This window comes from Schistocerca americana, chromosome 4 (assembly GCF_021461395.2).
Source record: "Schistocerca americana isolate TAMUIC-IGC-003095 chromosome 4, iqSchAmer2.1, whole genome shotgun sequence".
Classification (NCBI taxonomy): Eukaryota; Metazoa; Arthropoda; class Insecta; order Orthoptera; family Acrididae; genus Schistocerca; species Schistocerca americana.
This window is the reverse complement of record NC_060122.1, coordinates 204986561-205013531: the sequence shown is the minus strand read 5'-3', so window position 1 is coordinate 205013531 and position 26971 is coordinate 204986561. Positions and strand designations below refer to the sequence as shown.

The 26971-nt window shown below is 41.7% G+C and overlaps 1 pseudogene; it reads right to left on the bottom strand.

Annotated features, from left to right (window-relative positions):
* Positions 1-5810: 5810 nt before the first annotated feature.
* Positions 5811-5928, bottom strand: LOC124614264 (annotated as a pseudogene).
* Positions 5929-26971: the final 21043 nt, after the last annotated feature.

The following is a 26971-nucleotide window of genomic DNA, read 5'->3' as shown; positions in this document are numbered from 1 at the left end:
TGTATACTACAGCATCATCCGCGAAAAGCCGCATGGAACTTCCGACACTATCTACTAGGTCATTTATATATATTGTGAAAAGCAATGGTCCCATAACACTCCCCTGTGGCACGCCAGAGGTTACTTTAACGTCTGTAGACGTCTCTCCATTGATAACAACATGCTGTGTTCTGTTTGCTAAAAACTCTTCAATCCAGCCACACAGCTGGTCTGATATTCCGTAGGCTCTTACTTTGTTTATCAGGCGACAGTGCGGAACTGTATCGAACGCCTTCCGGAAGTCAAGAAAAATAGCATCCACCTGTGAGCCTGTATCTAATATTTTCTGGGTCTCATGAACAAATAAAGCGAGTTGGGTCTCACACGATCGCTGTTTCCGGAATCCATGTTGATTCCTACATAGTAGATTCTGGGTTTCCAGAAATGACATGATACTCGAGCAAAAAACATGTTCTAAAATTCTACAAGAGATCGACGTCAGAGATATAGGTCTATAGTTTTGCGCCTCTGCTCGACGACCCTTCTTGAAGACTGGGACTATCTGTGCTCTTTTCCAATCATTTGGAACCCTCCGTTCCTCTAGAGACTTGCGGTACACGGCTGTTAGAAGGGGGGCAAGTTCTTTCGCGTACTCTGTGTAGAATCGAATTGGTATCCCGTCAGGTCCAGTGGACTACCCTTTGCATACAGTAGGTGATGAGAGTACCAAGTCCAGTGGTTTTGGAGGGGATACAGAACCTACATACTGATCAGCCACGATATTATGACCACCTACCTAATAGCCACTTTGCCCACTTTTGTAACGTACAAGAGCGACAACGTGTGATGGTCTGGAAGCAAAGAGGCCTTGGTTGGTCGCTGGAGGGAGTTGGAAACTTATGTGCACACACAAGCCACCAAATTACCATAAATTCTGAGGAGTGGGGTGTTAAGCTCTGACGCCACATTCAGCCACATCCCAGATGTGTTCAATCGGGCTAAGATCTGGAGAGTTGGGTGGACAGCACATCAATTAGAGCTCTCCACGGTGTTCCTCAAACCACTCCATCACACTCCTGCCTTTGTAACACAGTGCATTATCTCCTGGAAAAATGCCAATGCCATCGGGAAACATGATTGTCATAAACAGGTGTATGTGGTCTACAACCGGGGTGCAGCTCAGCCGTCAAGGTGCCTTGCACGAGCTCCACTGGACCCATGGATGCCCATGTGAATGTTTTCCAGAGCACAATGGAGCCGCGGCCAGCTTGTCTCCGCCCCACAGTAGAGATGTGAAGGAGCTTTTATCTTGGAAGGTGACAGACTCTCGCCCTTCCGTCTGCATGATGAACAAGTATCAGGATTCATCAGACCGTGCAACGCCCTGCCACTACCCCAGGGTCCAGTGGAAATGGCCATGTGGCCTAACAGAGTTCTAGTGAGAACAGTAAATATCGTCTGGCAGTGAAACGTGGTAGATATGCTAATCCCTTCACGAGGAATCGCTTTAGGCTGGAAAGAATGAGTTCATATTTTGGTCACTAAGTGTAAATTGGGCATTGTACAATGTTTATATCACATTATTGCATTCATGCTGTCTTTTGACAGTCCATAACGTGAGTGAACATTACAGCTGTCAGTAAGAGCGACCGTGCGCTGTTAGTGAAAATGGTTTATATGAAAGGCAGCAATTACAGCGCTACATGTTTAGGTGTCGTACATATAAAACCGAACAAAATCATTAGATACAATACACTCAGTGAGAGAAAATTATATATTTTGGAAGAAAGTAGATCTGAAAACATGGAGATACGATTTTCAAATGTGCTTATGGAGTCATATTGACCCCAGTGATACTAGGAAGAGTACAACAGCAGCTGATGCGAGAAACCCTAACAGTGGTACACAACTAACTGTAAAAAGTATTTTAATTGTTTCATGTGTTTGTTATAACAGTTGTTCAACATAATATTCATCGTTCCATTTTCATAACTGTTACATTTAAGAAACAAACAAACAATTTAAGTTGTTTTCATACTGATCATAGGTGCACTCAGTGCAAAAATCTTCAAGAAACTTTAATGTGCTGTAAATATAAAAATGAGCGAAACGTCATTGGATACAACTGTCACAGATGGAGAAAGTCATATATTTCAAAAATAATAGTTTTCAAAACAAGTAATAATTATATTTCCAATGGTCTAGGGGGTTCATATTGACCCCAGAGATACTAGGACGGTTAATAATCAATAGTATGGTATGCAGGACAGTCTCAGGTTGAATTTTAGGCAGAACTACACACTTTTCAATAGCAAATGCCGAGATTTTTCCCTATTCTGTTTCCAGAAGACACACTGTAAACAGGTAAGACACGAATGCGCAAGAACTAAGTCTACACATTTTATATCGAGATGGCCCATATAAATTTCTTAGCTTACAAATTTTGGCTATGGGCAGGGCATACAATAAAAATAAAAATATGACTAAGGTTTGAATAAAGATAGTTTGTAATTTGTGCATTCTACTAACGATGTGAAAAGTGCTACAAAAACAGAAACATCATTTATATACAAGGACAAACAATATTTATATCTCAGTAGAATAAAAATAAAGAATGAGTTAAATGGGATGGAAAAACGTTTATGCTACTATATGCATTGCTGTTGGTGATTAAGCTATTGATGTTCACTCAAGATTCAGTTCCATTGTCATTCAGCATCAAACTGAAAACTTCATGCGATCCTCACGTGTTGCTGTCACCAGACAAGCCAAACTGAATGAGAATCACTAGGTAGGTGGCCAAGGCGGCCACACAGTTCGTCAGTAGTACCCAGTCAATACAGAAAAGTCCTGCTGCATCGTAATGGAGTCGACTCTGAGCCATCTGGCGTGCGAAACTCTGCAGTCTCTTGAAATGGCCACAGCTTCCAAGTGGCACCAGCAGCAGCAGCTTGTTGACCAACTGTTCTGTGCGGTTGGCCTCTTGGACGACCATGTCACAGCTGTAGACTATGCCGATCAGAAGCCACACTGACATTAACACAAACGGATAAACTCGAAGTACATTCTCCACTATAGATTCACCAAACCAGAGTGTTCCTATATGGAGAAAATCCACTAATGTCATGTAAATGTTTATAACAATATTTAAAAAGGACGTCGTTACTTCTGCAAGGTTTTGTACGCCGTATGCTGCATTGATATCTCTAGCCAAATCGTAAAGAACGTAATGTACCTTCTGTAGCCCGTCGAGCTGGATACAGATATTGCATTTCAGCATCATTTTTGGAGGTGATGCCGCATTTCGTTTCACCTGTATCAGTATTCTGTTCCTATGAGATAATTCATGTGAACCTGCCGCAGTTATCTCCTCATATACATGGGATATAGCACTTCTCGAATAAATGTTTACCGAGGATGATATCATATAATCAGGCTCATCCTCTGTAGATACTTTTAGCACTTGAAGAATGCTTGTATTCAGGTGTTGAAATCTTCTGCGTAGTATAATACTAAAGGTTAAAAACTGTAGGATGACCATACTTCTTGAAACATAACAGAAATGCACAGCTGTTATGAAATAAGACAGACTACCATTTAAGTACCAAGTCAGCACGCACAAAAATGTTAAATAAATGTTCACTCCAATTACCCATCGACGCAAAATAGCGGCAACAGCAATGTATTCCTTATCAGTATTTTTATATATAAATGCATCAACCGAGAAAAGTTTTCTGCCCATCTCATCGACGTGCCTTTGCCTCAAAACTGCGCTCCGTAGCATTGTTATAAATGTCGTAAGAATTAGAAGAACCATATTGGAGACGTGTACATACTTTAGTATGCTTTTCATTTTATAGACATCCCGTGCCCATACGCGTAATTCGTAAGATGTTGTAACAAGCAGCAATGAAGCCAATAAAATGTTGTACAGTTTCCCAATCGTGGACACTAAAGGCTTTCCATTCCTCTGTGCAATGGTAAGAGGAGCAGTACCTAAAATGTAGCATAAAATTACAAAAAACCGAAGTTCTCCACAAGAATTCTTTTCGTCCATGTCAAGAAATGTTCTTTACAGCACGCAACTGACGACAGAATAACGACTGGCGGGTTTTAAAACAATTACTAAGAATCAATGCTCCAATTACTTTCTTAGAAGGTAGTCGACAGTTTCATCTGAATACTGTCAAAGATTTATACGAAAGATATATCCAACACTGATTATATGGTACTAAAATAATTTTGGTTAATAACCTATTATTGCGCAGTTGTCAGCAAACTCATTAGTCGAAAGAGCCAAGTTACAACAGCACAATGAATAAACTTTCTTTTGAGAGCCATATTTAAAATTTCAAACTATATAGGCAGGAACATTGTTTGTTATCTTACTTGGAGTTATACTAAGCCGGCGTTCCTCAATCTGATTGTCCAAAAAGAGATAATATTCTTCTATAGGAGACGTAGATGAAATAAATCATAAAAAAATCAAACTTGTGCTGTACCATTTATTTCACAGGACTTGTCAGCTGCTACTGATAAAGCTGAATCCAATTTAAGATTTGCGACTTGCTTTCTGATTGTATTGGAAGATATTTGTACTGTTCCACCTATCACTGTTTTAGCAGACAATGGTAACTTTTTCTGTTGTAAGAATATCAGCTTTGTTCTTAAAATCCCAAATCAGATCAATGGATGCATTTATTAATCGACTTTTTAAGAGTGGAATCAAAAAATTAACTTACATATTATCTTGGCAGGCAAAGTAAATTTTATTGAATGCTGTACTAAACTTCAAAATTCAAACGTACGTAACACTATTTTTCATTGTAGTCACCAAGTCTCTTTTATCATCGGTCGGGACCTTCATCAATTGGTCAGTTTTCCAATCATTGGAATCCACTGCTTGATCATGAAACCATTCGAGAACTGCTGTATGAACGCCCCCACTGTCGGAAAATCCAACGATATCTGTGAATCAGTTCCTGCACTGCTTGGACATTATCACCTGTAGTCGATGTCGATGTCTTTCCTTCCAGATCAACGTCACCCACGTCTGTTTAGCCTTGGCCAAATTGTTGATTTGCTTTCTAACCAAAGAACATTCAATATTAACGTCGTTCGAAGGTTTTGGTCCGTAATTAAGTAAAGAACTTTACTTTTCTTTAATCTAGTCAAGGTCTTCAACTACTTTCTTCCTTGCATTACCGACAGGATACTGAGCACAAAATGACTCATGTTTAGAAGTAAAGTGTCTACAAATTTCATTTCCTGTTATGAGGCAATTTTGTCTGGCAAATAACACAGGTTGGAAGGCCATGTAAGTTCTAGTAAACACAAAAAGTGGCAGTCAAGTGTACTGCAAATTGCCGGTTTTCGTCTTCCGATTTTCTTTGTTTCTTTTTTTTGTACGTATTTCAAACAGGGCACCCAAACGATGTTTCTGTTGTGTACTGCTTTGTAGACAACGGTAAGGTGAGGTGGGTTACAGAGTTGTGCACCAGCTGTCGTCACAGGGAAGACGGTCAAGAGCAGAAATTATTATTGATCACATAAATACAGTAAATAGAAGTTTTATTTAACTTATAGCTTTCTGCAGGCGTAGCTTTAGAAAAGTAGAAACAGCAATGAAGTCCAGCTATTACAAGCCACAAGTGGCCCATCGGGACCATCGGACCGCCGTGTCATCCTCAGCTGGGGATGCGGATAGGAGAGGCGTGTGGTGAGCACACCGCTCTCCCGGTCATTACGATGGTTTTCTGTGACTGGAGCCGCTACTATTCGGTCGAGTAACACCTCATTTGGCATCACGAGGCTAAGTGCACCCCGAAAAATGGCAACAGCACTTGGCCGCCCGGATGGTCACCCATCCAAGTGCCGGCCACGCCCGACAGCGCTTAACTTCGGTGATCTGACGGAAACCGTTGTATCCACTGCGGCAAGGTCGTTGCCCAAGCTATTACAACATGCAAACTAAAGAGAGTCGTGCCATTTGAGGTTCCTGATCCTAACTCACGAGCAGACTGAAGACAGTCGAAGACTGTGACTGGGTCTGGGCTGTGTAGCTGTCACAGGCCATCCTGTATTGCAGAGGCAGAGGCTCTCATAGTCGGAGCTGCTGGAGGGTGGTAGCAGGCAGACATAATTGGATCGGCCCGTTCCCCGCGCCACCGATATCGGGGTCTGTCGAAATCGTGCATTGCCGTTGCCAAGTGTGAGACACTGGTGGGGGTGGCATCAATCTATGATACTACAGTTTCAGTGTGTACTAAAGCCACAAACACAAAATAATAGCGATTGTTAAACTGATGACACAAACACCTGTAGGGTTTTCAGCTGGTTGGGAAATGAATAAATAAGAAGGGTAACTTTATGCTTCGAGTATGTACAGGATGTTTATAAACGAATATCAGGGTTGTAACACTTTATACGTAATATTTATTACACTAAACTTACAGTTATAAATGATATGTCAAATGAAAGAGCGCGCAATGTTTCCTCCACAATCCGCTAGACAGCGGTAGTAACGAAGATGGCGACTAGTGTACAGAAAGCGTTTTGTGTTTTGCAGTTTGCAAAGACCGAATCTGTAGTTACCGTGCAGTGTGCATTCTAGCTGAAGTTCGGTAGTTATCCTCCAAGTGATAATAACGTTCATAGATGGTATCATCAGTTTGAAGATACCAACTGCCTTTGTAAAGGGAAGAGCATAGGACGACCAAGGGTTAGTGAGGAGACTGTTGAGCGAGTAAGAGCGTCGTTCACTCGTAGCCCAAAGAAATCAGTCCGGAAGGCTAGTCGTGAATTACAAGTTAACGTGTCGACTGTTTGGAAAGTTTTAAGAAAACACGTACAACTATGTCCTTACCGTTTACAGTTATTACAGGCTCTAAAGCTGGCAGACCATGGGTTATGTACCAACTCCGCAAACGAAATGTTGTTTCATGACAATGAAGATTTTCTGTATCATGTTGTCTTCAGTGATGAATCGACCTTTCACCTAAGTGGACATGTTAACACTCACAATGTGCGCATATGGGGCTCAGAAAATCCTCATGAGGTGGTACAAATCCAACGAGATTTCCCTGAAGTATCCTGGCGGAAAGTTTATGGGCCTTTCTTTTTTGGTGAAACTACTGTAACTGGCACTTCTTACCTTGATAGGCTAGAGCAAGGGCTCTTCCCTCATTTGGAAGAAGATGAGCCAGAGAACTTCATTTTCCAGCAAGATAGTGCGCCATCTGACTGGTATAGCGAAGTATGCGATTGTTTGAACTTCACTGTACCCAAGTGCTGGATAGGCCGCAAGGGGCCCAATGACACGGCTTGCTTTGCATGGCCTCCACGTTCACAGAACCTAACGCTATGCGATTTTTTCCTTTGGGGCTTCATCAAGGATCGTATGTACGTGCCTCCACTACAAGCAGACCTCCCTGAACTAGGAAACCGGATTGAAGCAGCTGTTGCTACAATCACTGAAGACACACTTATCAAAGTTGGGTAAGAACTCGGCTATAGACTTGTTGTGTGCCATGTGACAAATGGTGCTCACATTGAACATTTATAAGGTTCTTGGTAAAACTGTTTGAGTTGCTCTTTCATTTGCCATATCATTTATAACTTTAAGTTTAATACAATAAATATTATAAAGCGTTAAAACCCTCTGCTTTCGTAGGCCTCAACGGATTTTCGGACGCAACAAGCACTAACCACATCATGATGAGATTTCTGACTGCGTGGCTCACTCAGTTGGCTGCACAAATCGCGCTCGCCTTCCGCGCATAAAGAGAGATTGTAGTTTCGTGGTCCCTAACTGCACAGTATTGCTGCGACTGGAGGGGAAAGTGCCGCTGGTGTGGCGATAAAACGCTTCGGACAGAGATAGGTAGAGTTACCAATCGCAGGGGTGCGGATTTTAACTACAGCTCCAGTGTTTCCTGCAGGAACACTCGCTCGGCAGTAGTGTATTGTACGTCGAACACGATGCAGAGATACGACTAGTGATACGTATTGGCATTTTATCTTTATCAAAATATCCTTGCGCGCTCGCAAGTGATATTTTGGAGAAGATCCACACTTAAGGGACCAAAGAACTGTATGTGACTCACGCGTCACAGTTTCCAGACCTCTGGTGTAGTGTAAAGCACAGCACCCAAGTCACCAGACAGGAGGGATCGAATCCATGTGGCAGATTAACGACCATGGCTAGGCCACTAGCAAGCCAGAGTGTGGCTTTAGGTGGTTTCCCACGCTTGTTTAAGCAAATGCTGAGCTTGTTCCCACTTCCCATGTCAGAACATACGAACACTGTGCGATCACACACAGAACGAAGTGCATATCCTTTAGAAAGGAAGCGCACACGACTTCCCTCCCTACGGTTATAGAGGACTGCGGCGACATGAAGGGTGTACAGACGCAAAGTTAAATTAAATAAAAATTGTCATTATTTGAGAACAGTGGATGTGAAAAAAGAATAGAACAATGATTTTCATTAGTATTGGGTAACTGTAATTAAAATTCATGTACTCACGTTGGTGGTAATTATAATCTGGTAGCGAAACTTGGTAGGTATCCAAATATGTTATTGTGGGGCAAATTTACGCTGGAAACAAAAATTAGTTCCAGTTTCGGCCACCAGGTTCAACTCTGGCCCTGTGAGCGGAAGAAAGACGTACAGAAATGTAAAGACGTACAGAATGTAGTGGATTAGGAAGGATTACGCGCACAGAAAAGATAAAACAACTAAGAAACGCATCCTTCCGATTTTATTATTAACTGCAGCAACACACTTTATTCAATGTGAGTAGCAGAGATGCCAATGATATGCTACAACCGTAGAACGACGTGGTCAACGTTCTGGTGAAAATTGAGCAATGTGTTCGGACATATCGACCTTCAGATCAGGTAGAAACCGAATGTGCCCCTGGTAAACGCTTCCTTTTACGTTCCCCACAGCCAAAAGTCACATGTATTCGTATCAGGTGATTTTGCAGGCCATGACTGTGGAAAACCTCGAGAGATAACACGTTTGTGGAAGGTTGCATTTAACATATCTTCCACTGGGCGAATAATTTGAGCTGTTGTCCCATCTTGCATGAAAACACTGGTCTCCACTCACTTGGTCTCTTCTGAAGCACTAATCACATGCTGAACAAGCAGGTCCCGCTAGTGTGCAGAAGTCATGGTACACCTGAGAGGTCGTCTGTGTGTACTCTTTTCAGAGAAAAACAGACCGAGAGCAAATGTGTGTGTGAACACGTCGCAGATAGTCATATACGACGAGTGCAATGGCACTTCATGCAAAGCACGGGACTTAACAGTTCCCCAAATTTGACAGTTCTGCATCTGTCATCAACTTCCAGTCATACAAGAAACCGAAGGGCACATTCACAGCGTTGTTGCGAATCATGAAGTTTCAGTTACTGCACCGTCTGGATCTTATACGGGTACTAGAGCAAAACAGTCCACAAAACGTTCTGTAGTGCTGTTGACCGTGTGATGGACAATTCTCGTGACACTGCACGATTACTAGCACTACCTGTGGCACATGCTGCATATTCAGTTACAGCAACAGCAGCCTCGTCAACAACTTCCAGCAGGATACAAGGCTTTCCTCTTCCAGGAGCCACACGAAGCACAAGTGTGTTTTCGAATTTCATTACCATATTCTTTAAACCATTGAATAACATTGGACCTCTGCTGAGACCTTTCACCCTTTCAATGCAACGCTGTGATAATTGCTGCCATTCACATGAAACAGTTTCATTAACCATCAGGTTACCTTCCATTCGGAAAGTGGGTGCACTCAGCGGCTGTTATGTGACTTATAAATTATAGAGTGCAGCAATCAGTCGTCCTTTTTTTTATTTTATTGGCAAATCCAGAGTTCGGTTAGTAGCTAGCCATTCTTAATACACTATTTTCTATTCTCAATTCATGTAAGTATTCGGACAGAATATGCCACGATATTCCTAAGGAGGACATCCAACAACTCCATCAATCAATACCAGGCCGAGTAACAGCTTGCAAGCTTGCGTAAGGGCCAGAGGTTCACTAACACATTATTGAGCTGCTCAATTTGTGAAGCTCTTTCTCTATAATAAATCGTCCAAATTCTGTGAAACTGTAATTATTTAGTTACCTGTACTTGTATAAGTTCATCACATCTGTCAATTTCCATCGCATTCGGATAATTCCTTGGAGTTGTATCCATTTTTTTTTTTTCTCAGAGTACATCTTTCGTTCTGATCCCAAGTTTGAGTTTGGGTTTTCTGTATCACATCAGATTTTTGTACGAATTTTTTTTCTTAAGATTTAACTTTTTTTTAACAGACACTTTTTGTAACCGAAATAAAAATAAATTACTTATTTTGTAAGCTCGTGTAAAATCACTGCACACTGCATTAGACAGACAGTGGTACACGTTCACTTACAATATCACTAATTATTTCAAAAACAGAACACATGTATGGCAATTTAATTACCCTTCACTGATTTCGCTGCATCAAGTTTTTTTGACATGGAGCGAAACTTCTCTTCCTTAATTATCTTCCTTCAACAGTGCCATCTCTCTTTAGCCTTAACGGTAGTCTGCTATCATGATTGCATTCCATCTTTCCTGGTATCTCTTGTCCATCTGCCTGATGTCATAATGGAACCTCTCGCCTCGTTTTCCAAGGACAGTGTTTTGTTTCAGTTTTAACTCAAGTAATTCCGTGATATATTCGATGCAAGTCACGAGTTAAATCTTTCAGTTCGCTGTAACTTAATAACTATGGTGAGGAATCTTCTTCCGGGCTGTAACCATCCCCGTCATCGCATACATTTTCTGAACTGCTCTCCTATTGTCATTCTTCAAACGGTAGACAGTACTGGAATAGGGAGTGTCTCACTGCAGTCCCTGACTGGTCGTAAGCCCGATGAATTGACCTTTAACTTTTAACCATACAAAACTAATAATGGTATACGTGAGTTTGAGGCTTCCTGCAAAACATGGGAATTTCAAAAGACACTAATTTCCTCTTTCCATTTTGCCAGTTTCAGTCCCTCAACACATGTACTGCACAACTCATGCCGTGCCCAGCTTTTGTCTTGATCAGCAAGCCTCGTACCAATGTATGCATAGTAGACATTTTTCACGAAACTATTAATGTCCAGTCTTTGTCCAGCAATTACGTAGTTACCACAAAAATAACAGAATACGTTTCTGTTATTCAAGCACTTGCAGGGACTCATTTCTAAGAAAGTGCAAAACGTCATTCAGTAGCACAAATATAACCGCAAAACACAAAAACATGTTTACAATGAACTAAGATCTCCCACATAACCACCATATGAGTGTCACAAGCTTATCCAACTAATCCATATAACTAAAATAAGATTTCTCTCCCTTGCAATAAAATTTCCTTTTGTGGAACGCAAATTTAAATGAAAAATGAGTTTACTGGATTAATTTCAGTGTCATCGGTAGACCTCACAGTTTTATACTTCCTTCCTAAACTTTAATTCCTTTTCTAAAAATCTCCTTTGCGTCAGTTTCTCTGTGTAGACATTAAGCAGTATTTGGAATAGGCTACAACGCTATCTCATTGCGTTCGCAACTACTTCTCTACTTTCTCGTCCTTGGACTCTCATTACAGCATACTAGTTTTTGTGCAAGTCGTGGAGAATATTGTCCTTAGTATTTTATATCTGCTACCTTCAAAATTTCGAAAAATGCATTCAAGCCCACATAGTCAAAAGATTTATCTAAATCTACAAGTCTATAAACATAGAGGTCCTTTCTTCACCTTCTAGAGTACGTGGTAGGGTCAGTGTTACCTCGAGTGATGCTACATTGCTCCGAAATCCGAAATAATAGCTCTTGAGTTCGGCGGCTACCTGTTTATCCATTATTCTATAATTAGTTAGTGACAGTAATTTGCATCCACGACATACGAAACTACTGGGTTCGTAGCATTCATATCTGTTGACACCTACCATATTTGGAGTTGGGTTTCTTAAGAGGTATTCTGAAAATTAATGCCTCAGAATTTTTTATGTGGGTATCTTAAAGCTTTTTAAATAAAACTAATTTTGTCAACTACGTACAAGTTTATTGCTCAAGTGCACCTTCTATTTTCCAACATAGTCACCCTTCCGATGAAAACATTCCTCTCTACGAGAGATCTGTTTGTTGACACAGTCACTGTAGGGTACTCGACTTTGTTGACAGAGCCACAACCTCACCAAATCTTGCACCACTTCATCACCATCAATTCGAAGTCCTCGAATGTCTTCTTTAGTTTTTAGAAACAGATAAAAGTCGGACGGGACCGAGTCGCGACTGCGTGGAGGATGATCGACGATAGTGAACCCCAGGCGTCCCATTCTTGCAGCGCTGGTGCGCGGTCTGACGTTGTCATGCTGAAGGAGAGGATGCTCTATGTGTGGACGAACTCTTCGAATTCGAAACTAGCTTACGGGGCCCAGTTTCTCACGAAACAACATAGTTACATTAAATCCACCATGCTGCACATAATAATTCGGAAACGTCTTGCGGCAGAGGGCTGCAACCGTTTAGACATGAAGTCTAAAGTTATAGAAAGTTAATAATGTTTGTGTTATTTAAAAAGGTTCAAGAGTTTTCACCTAAAATATAGAGGATGTTACTTTTCAGCACGCCCTCCTTATTTCTTCTTGCAGTCTGAGGGTATTTCGTTTGACTTAGCCTACATAGGTTGCATTGCAGATGTGGTGCAATAGTTTTTTCACGGTTGTTTCTTCCAATGAATTTAATAATTCTATTCCAGGTGCTTTTTTAAAACTTAGATCTTTCTATGTCCCATTAAACCCTTCTCACAGTATCGCAGCCGCACGGGATTAGCCGAGCGGTCTGAGACGCTGCAGTCATGGACTGTGGGGCTCGTCCCGGCGGAGGTTCGAGTCCTCCCTCGGGCATGAGTGTGTGTGTTTGTCCTTAGGATGATTTAAATTAAGTAGTGTGTAAGCTTAGGGTCTGATGACCTTAGCAGTTAAGTCCCATAACACATACATTTGGAGACTTGAACACAGTATCGCATGTCCCATCTCATCTTTATCTACTTCTTCTGCACTTCACAAAACGTAAGGAAGCATTTCATCTCACTTCAGCATCAGTGAGTCACAACTGGAATCAGTCAACTTATACAAGCAGCTGAAATAATCTCGTAGTCTCAGTCGTATGTAATACAGACGGCAGACTTGGGTTCATTATTGAGATACTCAGAAAGTTTGATCAGTCTTCCGAGGAGACCGCTTACTAGTGTGACTGCTTCCGGAAAACTGATCAAGGTGGCACTCAAACCAAATATGACTGACTGAGGATATTGAACACAATCAGAGGAGAGCACCAATGGTCATAAATTTACTTAATCGTCGCAAAAATTGTGAAACTTGGAGATAGGCGCCAGTATTAAATGAGGAGCCTAGGAATATACTACAGCGCCTGGTCTAATGCACCAGTAAGGGCTGCGAAATCAATAGAAGACCATTTACAGCACACACCATACCACAATGGAAAGGGAACAATCTCTAATATGTGGTATTATGGGAAGTACCCACGACCATGCGCTTCACGGTGGTTTGGAGAATACGTATGTACATATAGACGAAAAAGAATTATACATCCCTCTATTTGGCCCCATATTCGACCATAATGTGTTCAGTTTTTCACTTTTCTAGAACTTTTGTCGTAGGAGCAGAAACTCATACCCGGCATTGCAATTTCTTTAATCTTCTGCTGGCTACAAGTTCATTCACATCCCGCCATCCAATGGTTAACAACCTTATGTTCTTACAATCGTCGGTTTTTTCTGGGTAAGATAAGTGATTTTCTATCACATCATAACAAGGTCGTCCCTTCGAAGCAGAAACTACTCTAATAAATGCTAGCTATCGGAGACATGCAATATATTATGCCAACATTGTCTGCAAGTAGTAGTACTGTATGACAAGAACAATTAAAATGTAGGAAACACGAGAATATTTATATTGTCGTTCAGTACACCTCTGTGCTGAAGGATCATTAATGCGAAAACTCAATAATTCACACTATACTAACATTAAGATCAGGTAGACACTAAGCAATAAAAACGTGCGAAAAGGATACATGACACAGTCCATCTCTCTAAATAGGAAATCGACTGCTTTCCCTGGTAGTATTTGACACCAGAAATGAAGTGAAATGATCGTACGGCATTGTTGGCCGGGAGACCCCTTGCGGAGTGTTCGGCCGCCGAAATTGCAAGTCCTTTTTAGCTGACGCCACTGCGGCGACTTGCGAATCAATGATGATGAAAGACACACAACATCCAGTCATCTCGAGGCAGAGAAAATCCCTGACCCCGCCGGGAATCGAACCCGGGACCTCGTGCGGGGAAGCGAGAACGCTACCGCAAGACCACGAGCCGCGGACTTCGGCAGCAGAGTTTCCGTAACTAAGAAATTAGGAGACGTGTTATATTATACTCTCCGAATTCGTTTCGATGACGAGCATTTCGGTGAGAAACATTACTGTACAAACTGTAATAGATGCAATTTTCGTAATCTCGTTCCAGATACGATAGCTGCCCTAGATAAAATCCACCAAAGAGAAAATTAAGCATACATTTTGCATTTATACAGCTACCATTGGCTAATTTAAGTCGAAACAAATTTTGTGCTGTAATTCAGTTAATGTTGGACAAACCATTTCACTGCCGTTCTGTTTCGTTCACCCCGGTGTTTTTCTTATCTTATCCACATAAATGTTGGATATTAAATGGATAATATTCTTACACCTGCTCTGTTTCATGACGTCCAAGAAACAACATCTTTACGAAATTTATTAACCTCCAAATTTTACTGTAATTAATGTTCGATATTTTTATGCAATGGGTAGTGAGACACTGATTTCATTTATTTAATTTATCATATGTGTATAGTTTATGTTCAACTGAATCTCTGTGTCAATGATTCTAGGTTATAAGATACGTCAGACTACACCAATAAATTGTTAAAATACGAAGACTGAGTAGTAAAACATCGAACTATTGAAAATAGGAAGAAAATTATTTTAAGTACAGTAAAAACAAGAAGAAAAAACAGAAGAAGAAAAGAAGTGAGTGATTAACAATGTCATGATGAATGAGGAGATGAAGAAGTAATCAGGATTTTATTTACAAGCACATAAAAAGGCGTCAGGTAACCTTAAGCAGTATAATTTCTATATGTATCATGAACGTTTATTTCTTGTTTACAATTATTTGTTAATAATGGTAGAAAAATGGGTACAAGAAGGTCTCAGGTCCCCGAAGTGAAAAACTTTTTTTCTGTCGGCAGTAATGTAAGATGTTCCTGCATCACGACATTTTTGTGACTCAGCCGAATCTTTTGATAGATGTCAGATATAGTCTTGGGTTATACATTTAACTTGAGTAGAAAACTGTGTTGCCCAGATCATGGCACTATAATCTAGATACACGTTCTATTCCATTGTTACACAAATCACACTAAAACTGAAACAATGATCGATTTCCTCTCTAGTTTACATACATCTAGTAGAATAGTTATTGGGTGGATCTCATATTATTTTATTTAATGTATTTATTTTACTGGCAGATGTAATGTTATTAATTTATAATATTCAGATACTGCTGTTATTAATCTGTTTATTCATGCAACAATTACGATTGGCACTATTTTTACAACGAATAACGGTATAGAAACGAAATATCACAAAATGCTTGATTTTTAAATTTCACTTTACCCTTAGCGGCGCTGCACCGTGTAACTTCTGTGTTCAGATTTATAAACAGAGTAGAAATATACATACAGTGAGCATTTAAATGCCTTGAACAGAATATTTGTAGCTCTCACACATTGTATCTGAAGTAATGAGACACCGCGATTCTTACCTACGAAAAAATAACTCTTGCTCTTTTTACAAGTACAGATTTGCGTCTGTAGCGGCAACAATTAATTTACCATTGCTATTAATAATACATAAATGTGTAAAAATAATAGGACAAACACACGTGAAGTTGAAGTTTTGGTCTTAGTGCTAAATGTAAACAAACAGCGTTACATCGTAGGTACATGGTAATACCGGTTGGATGTTGATGGCGTGCACAGTATGCTATAATCACATCATGGATATTACAGTTTCATTGCAATAAGCGATGACCTAAATAATATAAATGTTTATAAACGATTTAGACACTGTTATAGCAAGAGATCTCACGCTTAGGGTCATCATTAAGAGCTTTATTACTTTAAATACTATGGATACCATATGTACTTAACGAAATTTATTCCTTCACTTTTAACCTATCAGTAAATCAGATATGGGAAGTAGTACACAGTTTCTTGTCTAGTAAACGGCAATATAATTAAAATACGAGGACTGTTCAATAAAGAATGATCATAATTTTTTATGGTCTTAATTTCCCGCCCTAAAATTTAATCTTATATTCTGTTAGCTTAACCTTCAACAAACACGCCGTAGTATTTTCATTGTTGGAAGCCCTGTGAGAGGCAGGCAAGGTCAGACTTGTTCAGTATCAACTACCGTTGCAATGAAGGTAACACGCGAGGAACAATATGTGACTTTCAAATTCTGCTTTCGTCTCAACAATCTTCAGCTGAGGCCTATACAATGTTGCAGGAAGCCTATGGAGAGCCTGTTATTCTCTACAGCACAGTTCGAAAGTGGTTTAAAATGTTTAAAGAGGGGATACAATCAGTTTCAAAGGAAGGTGGACCCAGTGCTCCAGTTACTGCTCTTACAGAAGAAACTATCAACACTGCTGCTGTCATTGTGAGAGATGACGACGAATTATCTTAAAATCGCTTTCTGAAATACTGAACATTTCATTGGGTGCCACCCTCACATTGGTGACAGAAAAATTACACATGACACATGTTTGTGCGCGATCGGTTCCAAGACTGCTGATTCCCGAACAAAAGGACATTTGCGTGCAGGTCTGCTTGCAGTTAAAGTTGATGTTAGAGGGAGATCCGCAGTTTCTTTCAAATGTAATCACTGCTGATGAAATTTGGCTACATCCTTTTGATCCTGAGAGCAAACAGGAAAGTTCAGTGTAGAAATCTCCTTCATCACTAACCCCCCAAAAAGCAAAAGTAGTTGCTTCTGCTGGGAAAGTTATGGTCATCACATACTTCGATATTCGTGGAATGGTTTATTAGCATGTTGCACCTGGACACACATCAGTAACTGGACAATACTACAGGGATGAGTTTCCATTAATTTACATCTAAGGTCACAAAATTTTTGTTAACAGATTAGCGGTTTCGGTCTTTAATGACCATCATCAGATCTGTTTCAAAAAAAGCAAAGTCCTAATGTACTGCAGCCATAGTGGCATCGTCAAATGTTAAATGCGGTATCACTATGGCTGCAGTACATTAGGATTTTGTTTTTATGAAACAGGTCTGATGATGGTCATTAAAGACCGAAACCGGTAATCGGTTAAGAAAAAGTTTGTGACCATAGACGTAAATTAAAGGAAACTTATTGCATGTACGAGTCACTGTTTTTTCGCGACGATGTCGCAGCTTGTCAAACTACAGGGATGTCCTGAAAACATTGCAAGTCCATATCAGGAGCAGAAGACCACATTTCCGTGAAGCAGGCTGGATGCTGCACCACGATAATGCGCGACCGCATATTGCCAATGTTGTTGCTAAATATCTTGCAAAAATCAACATGAAGTGCATCTCTCACCCTCCCTATGGTCCGGATTTAGCATCACGTGACTTTTTTCTATCACCTAACGTGAAGGAACGCCTTCGTGGGATGCAGTATCAATCATGAGAAGCAGCGGTGAAGGCTGAGGAGGCTATTTTGAAGGATCTCTCAAAAAATGGTTTCCAGCATCATTTGAAGACAGGTAGAAACGCTGGGACAAGTGCATCGCATTGATAGGAGACAACTTTGAGAAGGACCATCAAAATTATGAGGATGAGTAAAGGTATGTTGTCAAAAACGTTGTGATCATTCTTTATTGAAGAGCTCTCGTACTACTTAAGTCGGGGTTTACGAAAGATAAATGCGTGTTTCGTGCTGCATTATGTTGCAGGTAAATTATTTGTGGAAGTCGTGTGGAATACCTGCAAGCTCATGTCCTACTTCAGAACTTGCGTTCGCCAACTTTTTCGTGCTGCTTCTCCGTGGCAGAGAGTCTGAACTACACCAGTATGACGAGGTAGGTGGTGACAGCCGCCAGAAGACTCTTGAACGGCGAAGCGTTGAGCAAGATGAACCCTGCAACGCTGTAGACGAGTCAACTGCGCGCCAGCTGCTTTCTGAATAGCTGCAGCTCAACTTGGCAGCTGCTTCCGCCTAACAGTGGAGTAGCAGCAGCAGCTGTTTGCCGACCTGCCTCTGAGTGCGGCTGGCTTCTAATACTATCCTCTCACTGCTGCACACTGTGCTGAACGGGCGGATCACCAGCATTCCGCTGTACTAGGACACCATAAGTATTACGTGTGCCTTCGGTTTTCCAGGCCATACGACCTTCAGGTCTAATAAGAGGCCCACAATCTTATACATGTGCGTCACAATGGTTACAAAGCAACTGGAAACTTCTACTAGGTTCTGTACGCCGTAAGCACGGTTGGTAACTTTATTTATCTCGCCGAAAATACAGTGCAATTTGTGTAGTCTTCTCAGTAGATTATGATGTCCTGTTGTCACCAATATCAGGTTACTAGCTGAAGTGTTGGCTCGATGAATGGGTTATTGAGCTCCTGAGTCTAATGTGGTGGAAGGTTTTCCGAGAAAAGGTTTACATTGTAGCTTACCAATTTAGAAAGTTTCATATCTACACTCCTGGAAATTGAAATAAGAACACCGTGAATTCATTGTCCCAGGAAGGGGAAACTTTATTGACACATTCCTGGGGTCAGATACATCACATGATCACACTGACAGAACCACAGGCACATAGACACAGGCAACAGAGCATGCACAATGTCGGCACTAGTACAGTGTATATCCACCTTTCGCAGCAATTCATGCTGCTATTCTCCCATGGAGACGATCGTAGAGATGCTGGATGTAGTCCTGTGGAACGGCTTGCCATGCCATTTCCACCTGGCGCCTCAGTTGGACCAGCGTTCGTGCTGGACGTGCAGACCGCGTGAGACGACGCTTCATCCAGTCCCAAACATGCTCAATGGGGGACAGATCCGGAGATCTTGCTGGCCAGGGTAGTTGACTTACACCTTCTAGAGCACGTTGGGTGGCACGGGATACACGCGGACGTGCATTGTCCTGTTGGAACAGCAAGTTCCCTTGCCGGTCTAGGACTGGTAGAACGATGGGTTAGATGACGGTTTGGATGTACCGTGCACTATTCAGTGTCCCCTCGACGATCACCAGTGGTGTACGGCCAGTGTAGGAGATCGCTCCCCACACCATGATGCCGGGTGTTGGCCCTGTGTGCCTCGGTCGTATGCAGTCCTGATTGTGGCGCTCACCTGCACGGCGCCAAACACGCATACGACCATCATTGGCACCAAGGCAGAAGCGACTCTCATCGCTGAAGACGACACGTCTCCATTCGTCCTTCCATTCACGCCTGTCGCGACACCACTGGAGGCGGGCTCCACGACGTTGGGGCGTGAGCGGAAGACGGCCTAACGGTGTGCGGGACCGTAGCCCAGCTTCATGGAGACGGTTGCGAATGGTCCTCGCCGATACCCCAGGAGCAACAGTGTCCCTAATTTGCTGGGAAGTGGCGGTGCGGTCCCCTACGGCACTGCGTAGGATCCTACGGTCTTGGCGTGCATCCGTGCGTCGCTGCGGTCCGGTCCCAGGTCGACGGGCACGTGCACCTTCCGCCGACCACTGGCGACAACATCGATGTACTGTGGAGACCTCACGCCCCACGTGTTGAGCAATTCGGCGGTACGTCCACCCGGCCTCCCGCATGCCCACTATACGCCCTCGCTCAAAGTCCGTCAACTGCACATACGGTTCACGTCCACGCTGTCGCGGCATGCTACCAGTGTTAAAGACTGCGATGGAGCTCCGTATGCCACGGCAAACTGGCTGACACTGACGGCGGCGGTACACAAATGCTGCGCAGCTAGCGCCATTCGACGGCCAACACCGCGGTTCCTGGTGTGTCCGCTGTGCCGTGCGTGTGATCATTGCTTGTACGGCCCTCTCGCAGTGTCCGGAGCAAGTATGGTGGGTCTGACACACCGGTGTCAATGTGTTCTTTTTTCCATTTCCAGGAGCGTATTTGTCCTTCAGACGACCTGTTGAACAACTGCATTACACTTTCATTCACTTTTGCTAACCTCCTTGCGAGTGCTACATTCAAACAGAAAAACTGTAAAATGACGAGGTTCCTCAGAAAATAGAGAACGGAAACTGGAGATATTCCACCAAGTTTCAGTGCAACGAACAGGACCCACATACTGTGACCATATAATACACATGAATAAATGAAAATTAATAGTAAACCGCATGTCAGTACCGATGCATGACATGAAGATTCAGCATCATCGTCATGTAAAGATACGTCTATTGAAACAATTTTTAAACAGAAATATTCAATGTCTCTGTCTTTCAAAGTAGAGTTGCGAATAACACACATCAGGGCGGCAGCTGTACTGATAAGGAGGGTGTACTCTTCAGAATACTTTGGAAGACCCTCAAAATTTTTGCTTCCTTCTGGGAACGTAAACAGAAGCGCGAGAATGACGGAGAGAAGCAACGTAAAGGTAACAAATACTGAATAAAGCCTAGCCTTCTTCGTGACAGCTAATTTCTCGCGTCTTCTGTCAAACGAAAGAGGATCAATGCCAAATCCTTTATACAACGAAAGAAAAAAAGTAATTCACCTGAAGTATTTTCGCATTACTTCCATCCCTACAATATTTCCTTGCCCTGCTTAATCAGCCTGTGAAGTGCGAACCCTGTATAACGTAAGACAGCCTGATTGCTAGCGAGCTGTACTTTAAGTAATGAAATTTTATCGAACTATTTGTGGCGCTGTCAAGTCGGCTTGTTTCACGAGGTACAAAGAAAATATTTTGTAAGGACCTTAACTTACCATGACGCGTAGCCACCGTCCAAGTTGAGAGCGGTTAACAGAGAATATTCTTTCTGTTATTCTCCACCTAATGTTTGTAAGTCTCCTGCGCGGGTCGCTCTTCTATTTCGTTGAAAATGTTATAGTGTAGGGCTGCATGGCTGGAAGGTATTACAAGTTTTCGACAAAATACATACTTCATAAATAATCATAGGCACTTCCAAAACTTGTCTCGAAATCTGTGGGACATTTGTTGACCTGATATACATTCCACAACTGGTGACATAAAATGAAGGAAAAATAGGGCTTAGAACCCCGTTTATGAGATGGAAAATGAAACATAGATTTTGCCTCGAATCATCATCATCATCATCATCATCATCACTACCATCGTGTGTTCTACCCATATTCAGTCTTTCCCGCGGTAATTCTCCATGTTCTCTTGTCTTCTGCCATCACCTACAGGTCCGCGTAATATTCGCTTCCCTTCATGTCACCATCATCTTATATCTTTTCCTCCTACAAACTAGACCTTCCAAAGTGTCTGTTAGCAAGCACCCCCATCTCAATGAATGTACCATTCTTCCTTTCTCTTATAGCTTACAGCAGTTACCACTCCTTTCAACACTCTTCCATCTTGAAAGTTAAGACTCAAATACGTTGATGATGAAAGGACGTTTCGCGTGAGTCAGAATTAAAGAAGATAGTATTGATCTGCTTGTGACGCACGTAGAAATAGCCAGAACACGGAATTTCAGACAACACGAGAAAACCAATGCAAAACTGCTAATTAGTAAAATGTCGTTGCTCCACTTTTTCGACGGGGGTAGTTATTCACATACCGTCTTTCGATATGTGTAAAGCTCAGTTTCTTGTAGCTCCTGCATCCTGACGAGAAGTACATGATTTCGATCTTCCAACACTTACGTACTCAACGCACTGATATGAATATACAAAGTCAAAACTTTTATTTTTGCCTGGGACTGAGGACAATATTGTCTCTGAAATAAATTACATCCACATGAGTAACACTCATGAATCTGTCATACCCAAGTTTTTTAACATTTCTTCCGCTGATGGATCAGATTTACGTTACAGTCTTCCAATTAAAGTTAGCCATGCTTATGGTTTAGTTAGTTTTGAGTAGTCTTCTCACTGTAAATCACTATGGACAGTTACTTCTGGCTATCTTACGATTTTTGCTCTTCGCAGACGTTTGTTGGTACCTGTGTAATCGAACAATAATGGGTTTACTCGCCTATTTAAGTGCAATACGTTTAATTTACTTTCCTTGATGGTCCACTGACAATTCCTGCAACAATTATCGCTTCTCTGCGGATCTTCTAGCATTTCGCAATAGACTTCTGGTATTGCAATCTTCGTGTAGACATTAGCACCGTATATGAACAGTCTTACGGAACTACTGTCTTTCTGCGCTTGATCATTTATCTGTATTGCAGACACTAACGATCTCCAAAACTCTCCCCTGAGGTGCTGCAAAATTACCTTGACATCTGAGGATTTCGTCCAGTTACAAATAATGTTTTGTGTTTTATCTACTAGAAGTCCTCAAATCAAGTCACAAATCTGTTTTGATGTTCAGTAAATTTGCGTTTAGCTGAGTAAACAGTAGTGCAGGATAGTATCGTATGCTTTATCTCCAGATCTCTCCTCACTGATTCCATATTGTTTTTATGGAGAGGGCTCTCATTATCCAGAAACATCATACTACTGTATATTATGTACTGTGCAGGATAATTTCATATGAAGCTGCCTTCTCTATGATCTGCCATTCATTACTCAGTATTTCAATGGCCTAAGTCGTTAGTACCTTGTAGCGTTATTGTACAGTGTGATCGAGCATAATCAGTTAAGACTCTACTAGTCCTGCAAAACAGTTGTGGGCTAGAAGTTATGGCAGGCAAGAGCTGTAAATTTTTATCACTGTTGGTTCTCCTTTATTTAAGTGCCTAATTTTTGGTTTTCGTTGCTAAATTGGTACCCTGAGAGTAGTTTTCTTATGTTCATCATCGATTTCTAAGAATATTTTACTGAGCAGTCGAGGTATGCAAAGAGACACACTTAATTTCGCAAGTTATTTTTAAGTGAACGAAATACTTCAAAATGTAGTATAAACCCTAAAGTCCCCTAGGACAGCCTCTCAAAAGTAACATTAAGAGTTGTACTGCAGCAACGACAAAAAGCTTGGGGTCGTTAGGTGAGGCATGCACCAGTTGAAAATCATTTAACCAAAAATTGCTGTAGCTATCACTGATAGTGTGATACCAAATAGTTTTTGACAGGTATACTGAGTGTCTATGAGTCATGTCCGGTGCATTATAAATAAGGCGCATACCCGTACATAATTTCGAGACGGTAAAAAGGTCACTTGAACACAAATCGTTGCCTTTGCGTTGATTCATAGTTTAGCCTCTCGCCATGCCGCTTCCATACAGGCAGTGCGTCTATGGAGTGGCTCATTCAGAGCACAGACATATAAATTGCACAACTCTAGACACATGGGTTTACTACTGGCGGTCACAGACTATCAACATACTGTGTCATCTCGTTGTCCTAAATGCCTATACCATGTTCATAGTGTGCCTCAATTGACTATTTGTAGTACCTGTCAATTCTGAGGCCTCATTGGTTACTTAATAACAGTAGCACTGGTGTGCAACTAGACTTGATATTCCTTCATTAGTATTTTTCCGACACACAGTTCCATATCAATTGCCAATAATTGCCAGCTGCTTGTGAGTCACATAACTTATTCTCCAGGATTAGGTTAAAGAGAGTAATGGTAACATTCAGAACAAGAGTGTGCCAAGCCAAGGCAACATGCATGAAAATTCACACAGAAGAATTCTGCATTGTTGACACAGCTAGTTAATCACACATTGTTCATACAAATGAATATGCTCCCCTATAGCACATTAAGATTATGGAGAGTAAGCAACATGTTTTATATCTCTCCACAGCAGAAAATTTATTTGTATTGGAACAGCTAAATAGCTTCAGGTCGTACAAAAAATATTTAAAACTGAGTGACGTAAACATTCTACTTGACTTGGGAAATACTTTCTTACATAACTAGAAAACACGCATGAGCACTGCTAGTTTTATAATTTATTGTTGACTGATCAACGCTGTACTGAGATCCGCTGCAATGTTATGCAATATGGGATAAACGCAACTTCACGATACTTATTGTGTCGTGACCACGTGTCGGTTGCATAATTGATCGTGTGAAATGGTGAAATTCGTTTCTCGTCTAGCATTGGCTGTCTGGTTGATGCACTTATAAGGAAGTGTCGCCTTTTCTGGTCTTTGGTTGGACAGCTTTTAGACCAACGACTTGATAACAGCATGACACAAAGAGTGGGATTCGATTTGAATGTGGAGGCGTGTGGTGTAAGGATTGCAAATAACTGGCTCATAGTTACAGGTACGTTGTTGCAGTGATGTTAGTTAGAAAACAGTCTAATGTGATGGTTTCTATGTAGAGAAATAGAGGGTGAGACCTTCTTCTATTCTCTTTAAGTTGTGTGACGTTTATTCACAGTACTTGTGATAAGGTTTGCACATTTCATATTAATAAAACAATATTAGAAGTAAGTTGAAATATAGTGGACGCCTATGTATGCAGAGACTGTTGAATATTGAAACTGAAAGAGCGACAGCAGTCAGTTGCAAAATCCGTAATTTTTTGCAGATCTAGATCTCTACAATAACATAGTCATCACGTACATGACATTTTGGTACTGCACCGATGATGACTATGTTTTGGTAGAAATATACATGTACCACAAAATGTGAATTTTGGGGCTGACTGCTGTCCTTCCTTCAGTTTGGAAAAGAAAAGTTATATGCCATCCCTGAAAATAAAGCGGAACAGAGGGAAATGGGACATAATATTGTGAAGTAGTAGAAAAACGAGCATATGTATCTAGTATATCGAGTATATTACCAAGGTGAGGGAATATGGCATTAGTAGTTGATAGTTCCTAGTGTCTCCCCAAGAAAAGAGTCTGTCCTGCACTCTGTAACGCGAAAATATTGTTGTAAAGCCTTTGTATTCCGTTTGAGTTAGACCAATGTGTGTGGAGTATCTGTAGTTTGTATGATGACTTCAACACTCGTAAAGGAAAATCAGGGAGCATTGTGCAAAAATAACTGCATTTCATAACATTTAGTTATGTAACGAAACTGAACCATTGAACCTTTTTTCTGCATGATTATTAAATGACCCATATGTTCTTGGACTTCTGAAACCACTGTTGGTGGATTCTACGGCTGTCCGATACATGACCTGTTGCCAATGACAATATTGTCTCTAACTGCAGCCGTGAGCCTTGCCAAGGTCATGCCAGACCCTTGTGTCGAGGGGAGACAAGCCACTTAACTACCAGTTGTTGCTGGTCGTTGGCATCTTGTGGGCCAACTCAATGATGTCATGGGGTTCCTGTCAGCAGAGCTGGCAGCTGACTGAATGTACCTGGACGATCCTAACATCATAACGATCTATTATTCACCACAGGCAGCAGGGGAGACAGCCACACCCCTCTGAATTTGAGGATAAAACGATTCTGGATACATGTCAGTAAGAATGGGGGCGCTGCCACTGCAACGTCAGCCGGCCGCGGTGGCCGTGCGGTTCTAGGCGCTTCAGTCCGGAACCGCGTGACTGCTACGCTCTCAGGTTCCAATCCTGCCTCGGGCATGGATGTGTGTGATATGCTTAGTTAGGTTTAAGTAGTTCTAAGTTCTAGGGGACTGATGACCTAAGATGTTAAGTCACATAGTGCTCAGAGCCATTTGAACCACTGCAGCATCACATCCCAATGATCACACGCAAAATTCAAGTCAATGGGTGCTGTGTCATTCAAATGTGCTCTACAATAAATTCACGAGCGATGTACATATTATCTGGTACTACATACAGCAGTTCCAAGGCGTTACATGTAGGGCCTATGAGTGTTCAGGCGGGGTCACCAACAGATTTGAAATGCCATCCTAATTGTAGGGAGTTGAGGCGTGTCAACAGAAGTACGTCGCATCTACCATGAAAGAACATCGACTATTTCGTCAGTGAGAACCTCTAGTGTAGTCTTCCCTCTCAGTCATCCCTCCAAGTACAGGTAGATTTAGAAAAATATCCTCCCTGAAAATCCTAGGGAAACCTCCTTGATACTGTTCTATGTGTTTTGCGAATAGTGTAATGAAAAGAAGTGTCTACAGTTCGACATATGTGCTCGACTGGAGACAGATATGGTGATCTGCAGACCAAGGCAATGTGGAAGGAAGGAGATCAGTGTTTAACGTCCCATCGCCAGCGAGGACATTAGAGCACAAGCTAGGATCAGGAAAGGATGGGAAGGAAATCGGCCGTGCTCTTTCAAAGGAACCATCCCGGTATTTGCCTGAAGCGATTTAAGGAAATCACGAAAAACCTAAATCATGATTGCCGGACGCGGGTTTGAACCGTCGTCCTCCCAATTGCGAGTACAGTGTGCTAACCTCTGCGCTACAGCACTCCGTAAGGCAATATGTTGACACTCGGTGGAGCATGTCTGGTTGCAACAGACGTATGTGGACGAGAGTTACCTTGTTTGAAAACGCCCCCAGAACTCCAGCACAACATAGCGAATCAACATATTACCCTACAAAATTACAGTCAAATTATGTGGGATAACTACGAGAGTGTTGCTGCTGTCATTCGAAATAACACCCCAGACCATAACTCAAAGTGCAGGTCCAGTGTGTCCAGCACGCTAATAGGTTGGTTGCAGGCCCTCAACTAGCCTCCGTCGAGGCAGAACCATATTTCATCAGAAAACACAACAGACCTCCTTCCTGACCTTCAATGAGATCTCGTTTGACAACACTGAAGCCCCATATTGCTGTAGTTTGGGATCAGTGGAATGCAT